Here is a 17,553-nt window from a genome sequence, read left to right on the forward strand (position 1 = left end):
TCTTGTAAAAGCATGTTAAAGAATTTAGCATGCTTGGCCATGTTTTTCAACGAAATATCATGTATCATTCAAACCAAAATAACTCTTACCAACACTGCGTTGAGCTCCCACCAACGATCTCCAAGCCCCTCAATTTAAAAAACAACTCCAATTTCTCCTCATTTCTTCAATCTTTTTTTTTTTCTTGGGTTACTGTAGCAGTATGAAAGAGAAGAAGGAGATGAAACCATCAAACTCGAGATTTTTATCAACGTAAGTTTTCTGCCGAAATTTACTGTTAGTCCCTGAAAATAGAATCTCTTACAAAAATGTCCTTGAAAAGTTCACCAATGGTCTCTAAATCGTGAAATAGTATTTCAAAAAGATCCCTGCCACCTTACTTTTCAGTTCTTAGTTTTCGGAAATATTTCAAATCAAATCCTTTTCATTTACTATTTAGCCCAAAATCTTTTAAAACTCTCACATTTAGGTCCTTGTTCTTTCCACTTAAGTTTTCTCAACTAGATTACTCTGTAGAAAGATTTTACTGCAACTGTAGTAATACCCTTAATACATTTTCCAATAGGTATCCAAAGGTTCAAGGTATTACACAACACATATCATCCAATTGAAAAGGGCTACCCAAACTTCTTGTGGAATAGTAATGGACAATATTGGGAAGCACCTTAAGAGGAATGTCAAAAGGATGAGATAATTGGAGACGATGCACTTCAATTGCAAAAAGTATTAGCTAATTTTATTGAAGCAACCGATGACCATGTCCAAAATATTGAGACGACAATAAGAGGGATACTTGACATAATCTCCATGGAACAACAAGTATTCAAGCAAGCAATTCAAGTTCCTTATAGAAATGATGTGGTAGTGAATGACAATGAAGAAGTTGGGCAAATTGAGTACATTGGTGCAGGGAATGAAAAGGAAGAAGCTGAATACTATTTTGAGATTTTGGACTATGTGAATGAAGATTGTGCTTGTGAGCGAGAAAATTTTCAAGGGGATTTACTAGTGTCATGTTCCTTTCAAGCTGAAAATAAACAAGAAGAAGTAAATCCTAAGGTAATGGAACAAGCACCACTCTTTGGGATTGATCAATTCATAAATTGCAAGAAAGAGATTTTGGGTTTGGAAGACAATGTTGGTTGGAGATTGAAGCCATTTAATGAGCCACCTGTTCTAAGCTTACACAATTCCCAACCCAAATTGTTACCTTGGAGGCCAAAGGTAAGATAGTTGGACTCTCTAATAAATATTCCACCCTGGCAATTAGATTTTTAGTTTAAAGGAAGTAGCAATGCAATGTCTAGTCGGGAGGAACACACTCTTTTCATGCCTCCATATGTTGCAACAATCTGCGCAGTTCAATGGTTTGGCCGATGAGGATCCAAACAGTCATATAGAGAACTTTCACGAGGTGTGTGATATGCTGAAGATAAATGGGGTAACGGATGATGCCATCAATTTGAGAGGCTTCCCATTTTCCTTGAAAGGGAGAATGAAGTAGTGGCTGCACTCATTACCTAGAGCATCAATTACCATGTGGGAGGAGATGGTAGAAGCTTTTCTTGGGCGTTATTTCCCTCCAGGAAAATCTGCAAAGCTTAGGAATAAGATCTCATCCTTTGTATAATTGGAATTGGAGTCTCTATTTGAGACGTAGGAAAGGTTCAAGGAGCTCCTGAGAAATTGCCCGCAACACGGATTCCCAGAGTGGATGATTGTTCAGACCTTTTACAATGGTTTGAATCCGAGTACAAGGCAACTCTTGGATGTAGCAGCAGGAGGGACCTTAGCTAGAAAGACCCCCGGTGAGGCCCATCAATTAATTGAAGAAATGGGGTTAAACAGCTACCAATGGAATGCCAGGGAGAAGAAAAAAGTGGCCGGTCTCTACGAGATAGATGCAGTGATTTCGTTGGCGGCTTAACTGGAATCACTGAGTAAGAAGTTAGATCTTCTAAGTTCGAACAGAGTAGTGGCTGTGATTACTTGCACTGGGTGTGGTGGAGGACATGCTCTCTCTGATTGCCCGATATCTATTGGTGATGCATCTTCGGATGAGAACGTCAATTTTGTAGGTAATAGCATGAGGACTCAAGGGAACCCATACAACAACACCTATAATACGGGTCGGAAGAATCATCCCAATTTCTCGTGGAGCAAGCAAGGTTCACAAAAGGCCATGGGGCCACCGGGTTTCCAACAATAAGCCCCAAATGTGGAAAATAAAGTTTCAGGTTTGGAGACCCGAATGACCGATTTGGAAAAGGCCTTAACTAGGTTTGTGCAATCGTCAAATATAAGGTTAGAATCAGTTGAGGCTACACTTCGCAACCATACCGTATCCTTATATAATCTTGAAAATCAGGAGGGGCAGATTGAGAATTCCTTATCGGAAAGGTCACATGGAAGTTTCTCGAGCAATACCGAGACCAACCCTAGAGAGCATGTGAACATGATCACTTTGAGAAGTGGTTGTGTAGTCGATGGTAGGCTTCCGAGTGAGAAGTCAAATGAGCATGCACCCGAGGTTATATAGGTTGAAGGGGGAACAAGCAAAGAGACGGAGGTGGCACCTCCACCTTTCAAGCCAAGGATCCCTTATCCCTCTAGATTGAAGAATAACCAAGGGGATGAACAGTACAAGAAGTTCCTGAGTTTGTTCAAGCAACTCCTCATCAATATTCCTTTTGTTGAGGCATTGGCCCGAATGCCTAAGTATGCCAAATTCTTGAAGTACTTGTTGACCAACAAGAGGAAGTTGGAGGAGAGTGCTTCAGTGATCTTGGATGTGTCTTGCTTGGCGGTCTTGCAAAAGAACATGCCGAACAAGAAGATAGACCCGGGGAGCTTCATCATTTCGTGTAATATCGGCAATCTAGGTGAAGAAATAACATTGGCGGATTCAAGGGCTAGCATCAACGTCATGCCATACACCTTCTTTCAAAAGCTATGCTTGGGCTAGCATCAACATTGGCGGATGACTTTGTAACTAGCGGACCGAACGGTGAGACATCCGAGAGGTATCACCGATGACGTGCTTGTTAAGGTGGACAAGTACATTTTTCTGGTTGACTTCTTAGTGCTAGACGTCGATGAGGATGCGGATGTACCCTTGATACTTGGGAGGTCATTTTTGCGGACTTCCAAAGCATTTATTGACATGGACGGTGGAGAGCTAACTTTGAGAGTTGTAGATGACAAGCTCACATACCACCTTGCTGAAGCCATGCGGTATTTTCTTGATTTCGATGATACTTTGTTCTTTCTAGAGGCTACAGATAAGATTGTTGATGAATATATGCAGGAGATGTTCAATCCGGATCCATACGAAAGCTTGTTCGACCAAGAGGAGTACAATGAAGAGAACATTATGCTTGGTTCGACAGAAGAAGTACCATCTACCCCGGGGATCTTGAAGAAGATGCTCCCTAGATTTAAGAGGGCTAAGAGACGCCACCGGAAACGCTCCAAGGATGTTGGAGACGCGCGTGAACCAAAGAATTTCGGTGAACCATTTCAAGGCATTCTAAAGCCCGACAATTCACCTTCTACCCTCTAGAGTTTTTGCTCATCATGTTTCCAAGCCATGGGTAAGAGGGCAACTTTCATTTATGAGCCCCCGTGAGGTAAGACAAGGTACGTCAAGCTAAGTGACGTTAAACAAGCGCTTCTTGGAAGGCAACCCAAGTGTTTACGGTTTTCTTGATTTGTTAGTTTAGTGTTTGCATGAATAACTGTTGAGTGTTGGTGTCTTGATTTTTATATACTTGTGCTGCGGATTTTTTCGTGGGTTCTCAAGTTCATCGTGTGTTTTCATGTGAATTTGGTGAAGTTTTGGTCGTTTGAGCTATTTCTCATGTTTTTCACTGGTATAAATTGCATATTGGGCCAGGCTCTGAGTGTGTAAGCATGTTCAAAAATTTTCTGCAGAGCCTGTAAAGTTTTCTACGTATCCAGAGAAAACACACGGGCATGTGGAATTAACAAACACTTGTGGTTTTATATTGCAAGCTCATCTAGAGAAGGTACAGGGGCATGGACTTGCCCCTGTGAATAACCATGCGATCCTCGCAAGCCCGTGGGTAATTTCAGCACGGGGGTGTGAAGTGCTGCAGAGATTAGTAGACTTTCCCGAAAGCACACAGGGGCGTGGACTCACCCCTGTGGGTGACCTTGTGAAAATTGCACGGGCGTGGGTGATTTCCACACGCCCGTGCGAATCTCCGCAGAGGAGCTCTCCCCACCCCGAGAAGACACATGGGCGTGTGGCTGCCCCTGTGAGTTGGGCTTGTGAATGCCCACGTCCATGTGCAAATTCCACACGTGCCTGCGGAACACTTGGCAAGTTTTCTCAGATGTCCAGAGCAGTCACAGGGGCGTGCGGCTGTGATAAGTGATTGTGCGATATGAATGCGAAGTGTTCATTCCTTATGCTGAGCATTACTTTTCTCAGTTTTTTACATTAATATGTGTGTTTTTATGTTACTTTTATGCAGGTAGGGTTGTGAGGCCGAGTATGAAGGAAATGGGCCAATGTGGATCATAATTCACCTATTTTGGAGGAGATCTTGCTAAGGTTCAAATGCGAAGACATAGGACAGGTGTGGGATGCTATAGTGTGTGCCAACCTCCTCGCATTCGAGTGAGTACATCCATTTGGAGGGGCACAAAGGCAGGCACACTCGAGCATTCTGTCTTATGCATACAAGAACAAGAACCCCACCAACATATATATCATTGAAGAAGCAAGTGATTCACGACGTGAACGTGTGGCCATTTGCGTTACCCCGATGAAAGTATGAAATTGGAAAGTTATTCAGGTCGAAAACTACAGCAGAGCACTGTAGCAACATTGTAGCAATTACTATAACAGCACTGTTCACAGCCGGTCGAGAAATCAGAGAGACAGAGAATCCACACGGGCGTGTGGAAATTATCCACGCCCGTGCGGAAATTCCGCATGGGCGCATGTAGCGTCCACGCCCATGGAGTTGCCTGATTAGATCCCTATTTAAAGCCGATTCTGCCCCGATTTTGGTATTCTTTTCTGCATCTTTTCCCCAACTTGCGAGAGGGCTTTGGCTAGGGTTTCAAGGTGTATTGGCCAAGGTTTTGGAGAGCTTCTATGGCTCCGACATCGTGATTCCATTAGGAAGAAGGTTGGTAGGGGAGCTTCCATCGAGGCGTATCCTATACCGGACGAAGGAATCCTTGGACGACGAGTAGAGGACTTTCCACAAGACCATCGACACGACCATCGAGGATTTTTTTTTATGGATTTATTGCTTTTACATTCGATTTCTTTGATTGTACTTAGCTCCATGCAGAGCTAAACCCCTAGTGGGTACTTGGGTGATTGTAAACCCTAGGATGTATTTCTTTCATTGAACTTCTTTATTATGCTTTCAATAAATTGATGTTTATTGTGAGTTCCAACCTTGAATGCTTGATTGTATGAACATTGCCCCTAGAGTGACACTAGGGTTGAGAGTTCTTGTTGGTAACCTTGTGAGTGAGTGACATACCACGAGCGTTAGACAAAGCTAGGTTGGAGAGGGTTGAGAGGGTGAGTCGAGAGGTACAGGAGCGTCCCCTTTCCCCTCCGACGTGATAGATTCTACCTCCGTTCCTCGAGTTCTTTGCCGCCATAATAGAGTGAATGGTCTAAGGGATGAACCTCCGCTGGGGCCTAGTTGCACGTGCAATGGAGTGAAGCGTTGAGGTGATCTTAGTATCTAGGGCTTAATTGTGGCTAGGGACCTTCCGCCTGGACCAAAGGGTTAGGTCTAAATCTAGGAAGAGATTTATCACTTGGAATCCCTAGAGCTCATTGCAACTCTATGCGAGTGCGAGGTGTTGAGATTGTTCGATTTCTCCTCCGGGACATGTATAGAGTTAGGCACAGTTGACCTTAGATTTGGGACTATGTATGTAAGGATTTCTACAACTCACCATTGCATTGATTAGGAAGCATAATAGAGAGTTCTTGCACTTGAAGCGATTATCCTAGGTGAAACATCATCCGAGTACCCCATCTTTATCCATTGCCTTGCCTCCTCCTTACTTTTGCTCTCTTACTTGTTGCTTTTAATTTCTGAGAATTGAATCATTACCATACTTATCATTGTTGATACTCCACATAGCTAAGAATCAAATTAAGTGTCTTTACTCCCTACTCCCTGTGGATTCGACCCCGCTCATCCGGGATTATTACTTTGACAAACCCGTGCACATGCGGGATATAAGCAAGGGGACCTTATCAGACTGCCCCTGTGGGTCGGGCCAATAGGCGTGGGTATTTATCACACGCCCATGTATTTGCGTTCAGAGGCAGTTAGTGTTTTCCCCAAAGCACACAGGGACGTGCACCTCCCACTGTGATGCTTTTAAAAGGATTATTGTTCCTCTTCATCCTAATATCCTCCGGTTGTCTGAGAGCACTTCTACATTGTTTCTCGACCTCATATCGCCAATTTGGAAGGATTTTACTTGGTTTTTCGGCCGTTTTCAAAGCTTTCTCATCTCAAGTCGACGGTAAGCCTTATCTTTGATTTCCTTCCCAAATTCATTATTTTCATCGATGGAACTAGTCAATAATAATTCGATTCTTCAATTAGAATGATTATTTATTTTTGGAATGAAGTAAAAGCATTGTAATGGTGTATTTGTGGAGTTTAATGCGCGACGGTGTGATTGTTCACAGCCCATGGATCCACACGGGCGCGTGGAAATTCCGCTCGACCGTGTCGATTTCTGTAGGTATGTTGAATTAAATTATTTGGTCAATTCTCTTTCAATTTTTATAGACTATGTCACCCGGGTCTAAGAAGCAAGCTGATAAGCGACTGTGAGAGTCATCCCTGAGTCCGAAAGCATGAGATTCACTATCCCCAAGCATCAAGCTCGTTTTGAGCGTTTGTCGAGACTTCGATTTGGACAAACTCTGTTCTTGGACACCAATATATTGAGAGATTTGCATCAATGGGATGAGTTCGCTGATTAAGTCGAGGCTCTTATTTCAGGTGGTGGTTAGAGGCAGTTATTGTCGATTAGAGAGCTAGCCATCTGGGAGCTTACACTAGAAGTTTTGTCCTCGTTTGAGTTCGATAGATCATACGAGATTCGACGACCTCGACGTAGTTCAGTTCAGAGGACTTGGACATCACTATAGTTTGAGTATCACGAAGTTTTCAGTTCGGCTCAGCTTGTACAAGGAGGCATTTATAAACACTGGAGCACTGAGCCCACAGGGAGCTTACATAGCATTATGTGGTCAGGGCTACTATGAGTCAGGGGTGTCCAAGGCCACGTGCCTTTCCCGACCTACGTACTGATATCTACATGCCATCATGAGAAGATCGGTGAATGGCCATGGTGATAGCACTGGCGTTCTGAGCCGATAGGAGCTTCTGTACTTGTATTTGATGATGTAGTGCACACCAATCCATCCAGAGCACATCGTCGCTCAGTACATATGACATCAAGGCAAGTATGCAGATTGGGAGTGATCTTCTCGGGTCCATACATTATGAGATTAGCTCTAGGTATGGGTCTCTTAGGCATAATTCGCGGGGTAGAGAAGACGAGTATACCTGTGCCGCTGAGCCTGGAGATGATGAGATTGATGGGCATGGTCCGTAGGGTTCAGACAGGGGTTTACGGTCTGGTTCTTGATAAGTGCTTGTGCGATATTAATGCGAAGCGTTCATTCCTTATGTTGAGCATTACTTTCCTTGGGTTTTTACATTAATATGTGTGTTTTTATGTTACTTTTACGCAGGTAGGGTTGTGAGGCCGAGTATGAAGGAAATGGGCCAATGTGGATCATAATGCACATATTTTGGAGGAGATCTTGTTAAGGTTCAAACGCGAAGACATAGGTCAGGTGTGAGATGCTAGAGTGTGTGCCAACCTCCTCGCATTCGAGTGAGCACATCTATTTGGAGGGGCACAAAGGCAGTCACGCTCGAGTATTCTGACTTATGCATATAAGAACAAGAGCCCCGCCAACATGTACATCATTGAAGAAGCAGGTGATTCACGATGTGAATGTGTGCCCGTTTGCGTTACCCCGACAAAAGTATGAAATTGGGAAGTTAATCAGGCCGAAGACAGCAGCAGAAAAACACAGCAATTACTGTAGCAACACTGTTCACAGCCGGCTGAGAAACCAGAGAAACAGAGAATCCACATGCCCGTGCAGTTGCCCGATTCCAGCCCTATTTAAAGCCGATTCAGCCCCGATTTTGGTATTCTTTTCTCCATCTTTTACCCAACTTGTGAGAGGACTTCGGCTAGGGTTTTGAGGGGTATTGGCCAAGGTTTTGGGGAAGTTCTATGGCTCCGACATCGTGATTCCATTAGGAAGAAGGTTGGTAGGGGAGCTTCGATCGAGGTGTATCCTATACCGGACGAAGGAATCTTTGGAAGACGAGTAGAGGACTCTCCACATAACCATCGACACGATCATCGTGGGGGTTTCTTTATGGATTCATTGCTTTTACATTTGATTTCTTTGATTGTACTAAGCTCCATGGAGAGCTAGACCCCTAGTGGGTACATGGATGATTGTGAACCATAGGATGTATTCGTTTCATTGAACTTCTTTATTATGCTTTCAATAAATTGATGTTTATTGTAAGTTCCGACCTTGAATGCTTGATTGTATAAACATTTCCCCTAGAGTAACACTAGGGTTGAGAGTTCTTGTTGGTAACCTTCTGAGTGAGTGACAAGAACTCTCAACCCTAGAGGGACACTAGGGTTGAGAGTTCTTGTTGGTAACCTTGTGAGTGAGTGACACACCACTAGCGTTAGACAAAGCTAGGTTGGAGAGGGTTGAGACGGTGAGTCGAGAGGTACAGGAGCGTCCCCTTTCCCCTCCGACGTGATAGATTCTACCTCCGTTCCTCGAGTTCTTTGCAGCCATAATGGAGTGAATGGTCTAATGGATGAACCTCCGCTGGGGCCTAGTTGCGCGTGCAATGGAGTGAAGCGTTGAGAGGATCTTAGTATCTAGGGCTTAATTGTGGCTAGGGACCTTCCTTCAGGACCAAAGGGGTAGGTATATATTTAGGAAGAGATTTATCACTTGGAATCCCTAGAGCTCATTGCAACTCTATGCGAGTGCGAGGTGTTGAGATTGTTCGATTTCTCCTCCGGGACATGTATAGAGTTAGGTATAGTTGACCTTAGATTTGGGACTATGTATGTAAGGATTTCCATGACTCACCATTGCATTGATTAGGAAGCATAATAGAGAGTTCTTGCACTTGAAGTGATCATCCTAGGTGAAGCATTATCCGAGTGCCCCATTCTTTATCGATTGCCTTACCCTCTTCTTACTTTTGCTCTTTCACTTATTGTTTTTATTGTTGAGAATAGAATCAATTTCACACTTATCACTATTGATATTCCACATAGCTAAGAATCAAATTAAGTATTTTCAATCCCTACTCCCTGTGGATTCGACCCCGCTCACCCGGGATTATTACTTCGACAAGCCCGTGCACTTGCGGGATATAAGCAAGGGATCTTGTCAGTTCTACTGACTCCAGAGATAGCCGAGGAGGAGGATAAAAATGTCGAGGCTTCCCAGCCTGCCCCCGAGCCTCAGTCAGCACCTATAGAGACCGAGGCACCTCTGGTGACAGAGGACCCACCCCTCTGTGCATGTTTTCACCATCTCAAGCCCAGGATCGCTTTGAGAGGCTTGAGAGCACTGTGGGGGTACTACAGATAGAGGTAACGGAGGCTCGAGCAGGGATTGCCGATATTAGGGCTACGCAGGCCGCACAGTATACGGAGTTCATGTCTCGTTTTGACACCTTGCAGCAGATCTTAGAGAGAGACGTCGGCTTGTCATTTGTCCTGCGGCCGAGGACTCCTCCGGCCCCCTCTGCTCTGCCAGCATCTCCTTCACCACCTCCACCAGCACCTTTTGATCTAGCACCAGCAACATCAGAGGATCCAGAGCGAGACATCGACACTTGATTCTATTTTTTCTCATCTTTTATCTCCGCATTTTATTTTTGATTTGTATACTCAGAAAAGACTTTCCCTCTTAGTTTATTTTCATTTTGTATCTCGAGTTGTATTCATTGTCTTATCTTTTATATACTCAAGCTATTTTTTGTTTTTATTGAGCTTCACTGAACCCCCTCGTGTATGCGTGCAGATGGTCTTGTCATCATGGGAATTGAGACTTTGTCATGGGCACGGCCAATGTGTTTTACACTTGGCCGTGTGAGCTTCACGACCCATTGGAATAACACTCCCAAGGACTTAGCTCCATCAAATGCAACACTAGGAGTCAGGGGAGTATTGTTTGGATTGCTTCTCCCACATCTGAATCTAATTGAGTTACATTATGAATGAGCTTGCATGTATACATAGGGGATAAAGTACAACTTAAGTGTGGGGGGGGGAGTTTCATAGCGCACGCATCTCTTTTGCACTAGTTTTGATTGATATATAAGCTTACATAGCCAATGGCGGTTCACCTTAGTTGCATTGATTGTATTCTTGAGTTTGGGAAAAAAATTTAACATTGAATGTTTTCATGCTCTATTTTTTGCTTGAATTTCTAGGAATTTTTGCCTGATTGACACTTGTTGCACTACTCATCCTTTGAACCCTGTCGGAAACTCATGTTTGATGTATAAGGGACTAGTTTTAGTTGTTTCTTGTGTTAGTTCTTAAAAAAAATGAAAAGAAAATAACAAAATAGTTTTATTGTTTAGTTGTGCTTGTTGGGTAGAAATAGCTACCACCTATGATGTATGAAGCTACTCTCATAAGTCGGATACTAGTTATGCCCTAATGAGAGAAGGAGCTATCTCATGGGATGTGTGAAAGCTACCACGCCGGTGGAAAGAGCTACCACATCAAAAATTTGGAAGCCACCTTAGCGGCTGCTTTGGAAATGGCTACCTTACAGGACGTTTGAAGCTACTACCCTTTTTGAATTTTTGTGACCTTTTATAAATAAATAAGTTCCTTATACGTTGAACTTTGAGGAGTATACTTTGGGTTTACTTGAGTGAGTTCACACACTTACACGATTTCGTGTTTGTTGTCCTTTTTTATTAATGTTTTTAGCTAGAGCATTGATTTTTTTCATATTTAGTATTGAAATTTCCCTTACTTGTACAATGCTCTCTTTGCATGCTTTAGTGAACCTAAGGCCAAGCACTTCAAATATTTCCTTCGTTTGTGCTTTAATGTTTTAATTTTTGCTTGAGGACAAGCAAAAGCTTAAGTGTGGGGGGAGTTTGATAAGTGCTTGTCCGATAAGAATATGAAGTGTTCTTTCCTTGGGCTGAGCATTACTTTTCTTTGGTTTTAACGCTAATATGTGTGCGGTTATGTTACTTTCATATAGGTAGGGTAGTGAGGCCGAATATGAAAGAAAGAAGCCAATGTGGGTCGTAAATGCACCAATTTGGAGGAAATCTTGCTAAGGTTCAAACGCGAAGACATAGGTCAGGTTCGAGATGCGGGAATGTGTGTAAACCTCCTCGTATTCAAGTTAGTATAACTATTTGGAGGGGCACAAGGGCAGTCACATTCAAGCACTCCGACTTGTGTATATAGATCAAGATCTCCACGAACATATCCGTTATTGAAGAAGCATAGCGATCCACGACGTAAACGTGTGCCCGTTTATGTTACATCGATGTAAGCATGGATTTGGGAGTATTTCGGGCCGGTACTGTAGTAGGGTACTATAGCAAGAATACTATATTAGCACTGTTTAAAGCCGGCCGAGAAAACAGGAAAACAGAGAATCCACACGGCCGTGTGGAAATTCCACACGCCCATGTGAAAAATCCATAGGGGCACTCACACGGGCGTGTGGATTCACGATTCTAGCCCTTTAAAAGCCGAATTCAGCCCCGATTTTAGCATTCTTTTCTCCATCTTTTCCCCAACTTGAGAGAGGGTTGTGGCTAGGGTTTTGGGAGGTATTGGCTGGGACTTTGGAGTGGTTCTATGGCCCTAACATCGTGCACCATTTGGAAGAAGCTTAATGGGAGAGCTTTCGTCGGCACCGATCCGACGAGGTGTATCCTAGGCCGGACAAAGGGACCCTTGCAACGAGTAGAGGACTCTTCATAAGACCATCGCCATGACTAATGAGGGGATTTTCTATGGATGCTTTGTTTTTACATTCGATTTCATTAATTGTATCTAGCTCCATGGAGAGCTAAACCCCTAGTGGGTACTTGGGTATTTGTGAACCCTAGGATGTATTCGTTTTATTGAATCTCTTTATTATGCTTTCAATTAATTGATGTTTATTGTGAGTTCCAATCTTGTATGCTTGATTGTATGATTACTCCCCTAGAGTGGCACTAGGGTTGAGAGTTCTTCTTGGTAACTCTTGTGAGTGAGTGACACACCGTGAGAGTTAGACAAAGCTAGATTGGAGAGGCTTGAGATGTGAGTCGAGAGGTAGCGGAGCGTCCCCTTTCCCCTCCGGTGTGATCTATCCTACCTCCATGTTCCAAGAGTTCTTTGCGGCCATAGTAGAGTGAATGGGCTAAGGGATGACCTTCCACTGGAGCTTAGTTGCGAGTGCAACGGAGTGAAGCATTGAAGTGATTTTAGCATCTAGGGCTTAATTGTGGCTAGGGATCTTTTACCTGGACCAAAGGGTTAGGTCTATACATAGGAATAGGGTTTATCATTTGGATTCCCTAGAGCTCATTGCAATTCTATACGAGTGCGAGGTGTCTAGATTGTTCGATTTCTCCTCCGGGACATGTATAGAGTTAGGCATGGTTGACCTTAGATTTTGGACTATGCAATTAAGGATTTCCATGACTTACTATTGCATTAATTAGGAAGTATAATAGAGGTTTCTTGTACTTGAAATGAATGTCCTAGGTGGAACAATACCCGGGTATCCCATCTTCATCGATTGCCTTACATTCTCCCTTACTTGTATTTTTTTTCTTGTTGTTTTTACTCTTGGGAATTGAATCTTGTCACGCATATCACTATTCATCTTCCATATTAGTTAAGAAACAATAATTGTCTTTATTCCCTACTCTCTAGGGATACTATACCCACTCATCTGGGATTATTACTTTGACAACCGTGCACCTACGGTGTACACGCATATTCGGACGTGTCATTCTCCTCCGTCCCGAGAAGACACAGGGGCATGTGTATGCCCCTGTGAACTGCCCAGTAATGATCGAAGCCCGTGCGGAATTTCCGCACTTGGATTGAACAGAGAAGCTACAGGGGCATGCGTTTGCCCTTGTGGGTCGGGCACACGGGCGTGGGTAATTTCTACACGCCCGTGTGGATGTGCAGAACATTGGTTTTTTGTTTAAAACTTATGTGTGTTTCTTCATACTTTTACTCCACAACATTTAGAGAACACATCCTTGCACCTTCCAAATTTTGCACCGTCGATTTAGAGGATTTTCACTCGAGTTGTCCGGCCATTTTCTAGTCTTTCACTCTTATTTTGTTGGGAAGCTTCTCTTTCTCTTTTCTTCGCCCAATCTTCGTTCATTTAACAGCATCACCACCATCATCAGCAGCCGCAGCAGCGGAGCTCGAGCATGACACCGACGCTTGATGTGTCTTTACTTTCATTTTGACTTATTTCATTTCCGTATTTTATTTTGAACTTGCACTTCTCAGAATGGATCTTCCTTCTGAGTTTATCTTTTATTATTGTCTCGAGTTGTATTAATTTCTCTATCTTTTATTTACTCGAGCTATTTTTGTTTTATTGAGCTTTACTTAACCCATTTGTGTATGTGTGTAGACGGTCTTGTCAGTATGGAAATTGAGGATTAGTCATAAACACGGTCAATGTGTTTTACACTTGGCCGTGTGTGCTTCACAACCCGTTGGAATTTAACTCCCAAGGATTTAGCTCCATTAAACGCACCACTAGGAGTCAAGGGAGTATTGTTTCAATTGCCCACTCACACATGTATTCTAAATTGTATTACTTTTATTGTGCTTGCATGTGTACATTGGGGACAATGTATAACTTAAGTGTGGGGGGGGAGTTTCATAGTGCATATATCTTTTATATTAGTCTTGATTGTTATACATGCTCACATAGCCAATGGCGGTTCACCTTAGTTGCAATGATTATATTCTTGAGTATAGGAGACTTTTTAACATTGAATGTTCTCATGCTCTAGTTCTTGCTTGATTTTTTAGGAATTTTTGTCCAATTGACACTTGTGCACTACTCACTCTTTAAACTCACTTGGAAACTCAAGTTTGATGTTAAAGGGACTATTTTTAGTTTTGTTTCTTATGTTATTTTGCTAAAAAAAATGGAAAAAGGAAAATAAAGAACAAAATAGTTTTGTTGTTTATTTGTGCTTGTCGGGTGGAAAGAGCTACCACCTATGATGTATGAAGCTACTCTCATAAGTCGGATACTAGTTATGCCCTAATGAGAGAAGGAGCTATCTCATGGGATGTGTGAAAGCTACCACCCCGGTGAAAAGAGCTACCACATCGAAAATTTGGAAGCCACCTTAGCGGCCGCTTTGGAAATGGCTACCTTACAGGATGTTTGAAGCTACTACCCTTTTTGAATTTTTGTGACCTTTTGTAAATAAAAAAGTTCCTTATACGTAGAACTTTGAGGAGTATACTTTAGGTTGACTTGAGTGAGTTCACATACTTTGCACGATTTTGTGTTTGTTTTCCTTTTTGATTAAAGTTTTTAGCTAGAGCATTGATTTTTTTTTCATATTTAGTGTTGAAATTTCCCTTACTTGTAGAATGCTCTCTTTGCATGCTTTAGTGAACCTAAGGCCAAGCACTTCCAATATTTCCTTCATCTATGCATACAATGTTTTAATTTTTTCTTGAGGACAAGCAAAAGCTTAAGTGTGGGAGAGTTTGATAAGTGCTTGAGTGATAAGAGTGCGAAGTGTTCTTTTCTTATGATGAGCATTACTTTTATCGGGTTTTAACACTAATATGTGTGTATTTATGTTACTTTCATTCATATAGGGTTGTGAAGCTGAATCTTAGAGAAAGAAGCCAATGTAGACCGTGAGTGCACCATTTGGAGTAAATCTTGGAAGGAACAAATGCGAAGACACAAGTTGGGCTCAAAGATACGTGAATGTGTGCCAACCTCCATGTATTCAAGCAATTACAATGATTTGGAGGGGCACAAGGGCAGTTACATTTGCGTATCCCAACTTGTGCATTGATAGCAAGACCTTCACCAATGAACCCATTTATTAAAGAAGCGATGAGATCTACGTCATAAACGTGTGCCCGTTTATGTTGCCTCGATGAAAAGTGGATTCGGGAGTGTTTTTGGCGGAGCACTACAGCAGGGTACTGTAGCAAATCAATGTAGCAATGTACTATAGCAGTTACTGTTTACAGCACTCAGAAAATCAGAAATTCAGAGGATCAACATGGGCGTGTGGAAATTCCACAGGGGCGTGTGGAATATCCACAGGGCCGTGTGGATGCCCGATTTCAGCCCTTTAAAAGCCATGATTCAGCCCTGATTTCTCGATCTTTTCCCCTATCTTTTCTTCCACCTTTCCCTATCTTTAGAGGCATCCACAGCTAGGATTTGGAGAGGCTTTGGAAAGGCTTTAGAGAGGTTTGACAGCCTTTGACACCGCATTTCCTTCGGAAGAGAGCTATTGAGTGAGCTTTCATCAGCACCGATCCGGTGAGGTGTGCCCTAGGTTTGACGAACACAAGGGGGTTTTCATTCATGGATTATATCTCTTTACTTTTGATTTCGTTATCTATTATATTTTCTTCAATGGAGAACTAAACCACTAGTGGGTAATTGGATATTTGTGAACCGTAGAATGTATTCATTTTATTAAATCTTTTTTTTATGCTTTCAATTAATTGATGTTTTAATTGAGTTCCAATCTTGTATGCTTGATTGAGTGAATACTCCCTTAGCATGACACTAGGGTTGAGAGTTCTTGTTGGTAACCCTTGTGAGTGAGTGACACACCATGAGAGTTAGACGAAGCTAGATTGGAGAAGGTTGAAAGGGTGAGTCGAGAGGTAGCAGAATGTCCCCTTTCCTCTCCGGTGTGATTTATTCTACTTCCATTTCCTTGAGCTCTTTGAGGTTATAGTAGAGTGAATGGCTAAGGGATGACCTTCCGCTGGGTCTTAGTTATGAGTGTAATGGAGTGAAGCGTTGAAGTGATTTTAGCATCTAGGGTTTAATTATGGCTATGGACCTTCCGCCTGGAAAAAAGGGTTAGGTCTACATATAAGAAGAGTATTTATCACTTGGAATCACTAGAACTCATTGCAATTCTATACGAGTGCGAGGTTGAGAGATTGTTCAATTTCTCCTCCGGGACATGTATAGGGTTAGGCATGGTTGACCTTAGATTTGGGATCATGTATTAAAGGATCTCCACGACTCATTAATGTATTAGTTAGGAAGCATAATAGAGGGTTTCTGCACTTGAAATGATTGTCCTAGGAGGATCAATATCCGAGTACCCTATTTATCGTCGATTGTCTCCCCTATCTTTTACTTGCGCCTCCTTTATCTTTTTTTATTTTCATTTGCATTGAGTTTGTTTTCACATCACTATCAACATATTTTCATTCTCGTTAAATAGCAATCTTGGTGGTTCTAAGTAGTATTCCCTGTGGATTCTACTACCTTCTCACCTGGGTATTATTACATCGACACCCGTGCACTTGCAGTTTACACGCATATTCGGTTGTGTCATTACTCAATGATTCCACTGGAGCCGCCAATGAAGTTACTGCATCTATCTCATGAAGCCCAGCCACCTTCTTCTTCTCCCTGGCATTCTATTGGTAGCTATTTAACCCCATTTCTTCAATTAGTTAACGGGCCTCACCAGGGCCCTTGCTACCTAAGGTACCTCTTGCTGCCGCATCCAAGAGTTGCCTTGTGCTCGGATTCAACCCATTGTAAAAGGTCTGAACAATAATCCACTCCGGGAATCCGTGTTACGGGCACTTTCTCAGGAGCTCCTTGAACCTTTCCCACGTCTCAAATAGAGACTCCAATTCTGACTGTACAAAGGACGAGATCTCATTCCTAAGCTTTGCGGATTTTCCGGGAGGGAAACATCGGGCAAGAAAAGCTTCTACCATCTCCTCCCATGTGGTAATTGAGGCTCCAGATAATGACTGTAGCCACAGCTTCGCTCTCCCCTTCAAGGAAAATGGGAAGGCTCTCAACTTGATGGCATCATCCGTCACCCCGTTTATCTTCAGCATATCACACACTTCGAGAAAGTTCTCTATATGACTGTTTGGATGCACATCGGCCAAACCATTGAATTATGTGGATTGCTACAACATGTGGATGAATGTTGGTTTCTGATAAGTGTTTGTGCGATATGAATGCGAAGCGTTCATTCCTTATGTTGAGCAGTACATTTCTCGGGTTTTTACACTAATATGTGTGTTTTTATGTTACTTTCGTGCAGGTAGGGTTGTGAGGCCGAGTATGAAGGAAAGAAGCCTTTGTGGATCGTAATGCACCAATTTTGGAGGAAATCTTGCTAAAGTTCA

At 42.7% G+C, this 17,553-nt stretch overlaps 2 non-coding genes across 2 annotated transcripts; one reads left to right on the plus strand and one right to left on the minus strand.

The window, feature by feature from the left end:
• Positions 1 to 1,597: 1,597 nt before the first annotated feature.
• LOC120272770 lies at positions 1,598 to 1,704 on the minus strand. Its single transcript, XR_005540307.1, has one exon. It is a non-coding gene; the product is annotated as a small nucleolar RNA R71 (small nucleolar RNA).
• A 15,271-nt stretch (positions 1,705 to 16,975) lies between these two features.
• On the plus strand, positions 16,976 to 17,082 carry LOC120272739. Its single transcript, XR_005540279.1, has one exon. It is a non-coding gene; the product is annotated as a small nucleolar RNA R71 (small nucleolar RNA).
• Positions 17,083 to 17,553: the final 471 nt, after the last annotated feature.

This window comes from Dioscorea cayenensis, chromosome 11 (assembly GCF_009730915.1).
Source record: "Dioscorea cayenensis subsp. rotundata cultivar TDr96_F1 chromosome 11, TDr96_F1_v2_PseudoChromosome.rev07_lg8_w22 25.fasta, whole genome shotgun sequence".
NCBI classification, from domain to species: domain Eukaryota; kingdom Viridiplantae; phylum Streptophyta; class Magnoliopsida; order Dioscoreales; family Dioscoreaceae; genus Dioscorea; species Dioscorea cayenensis.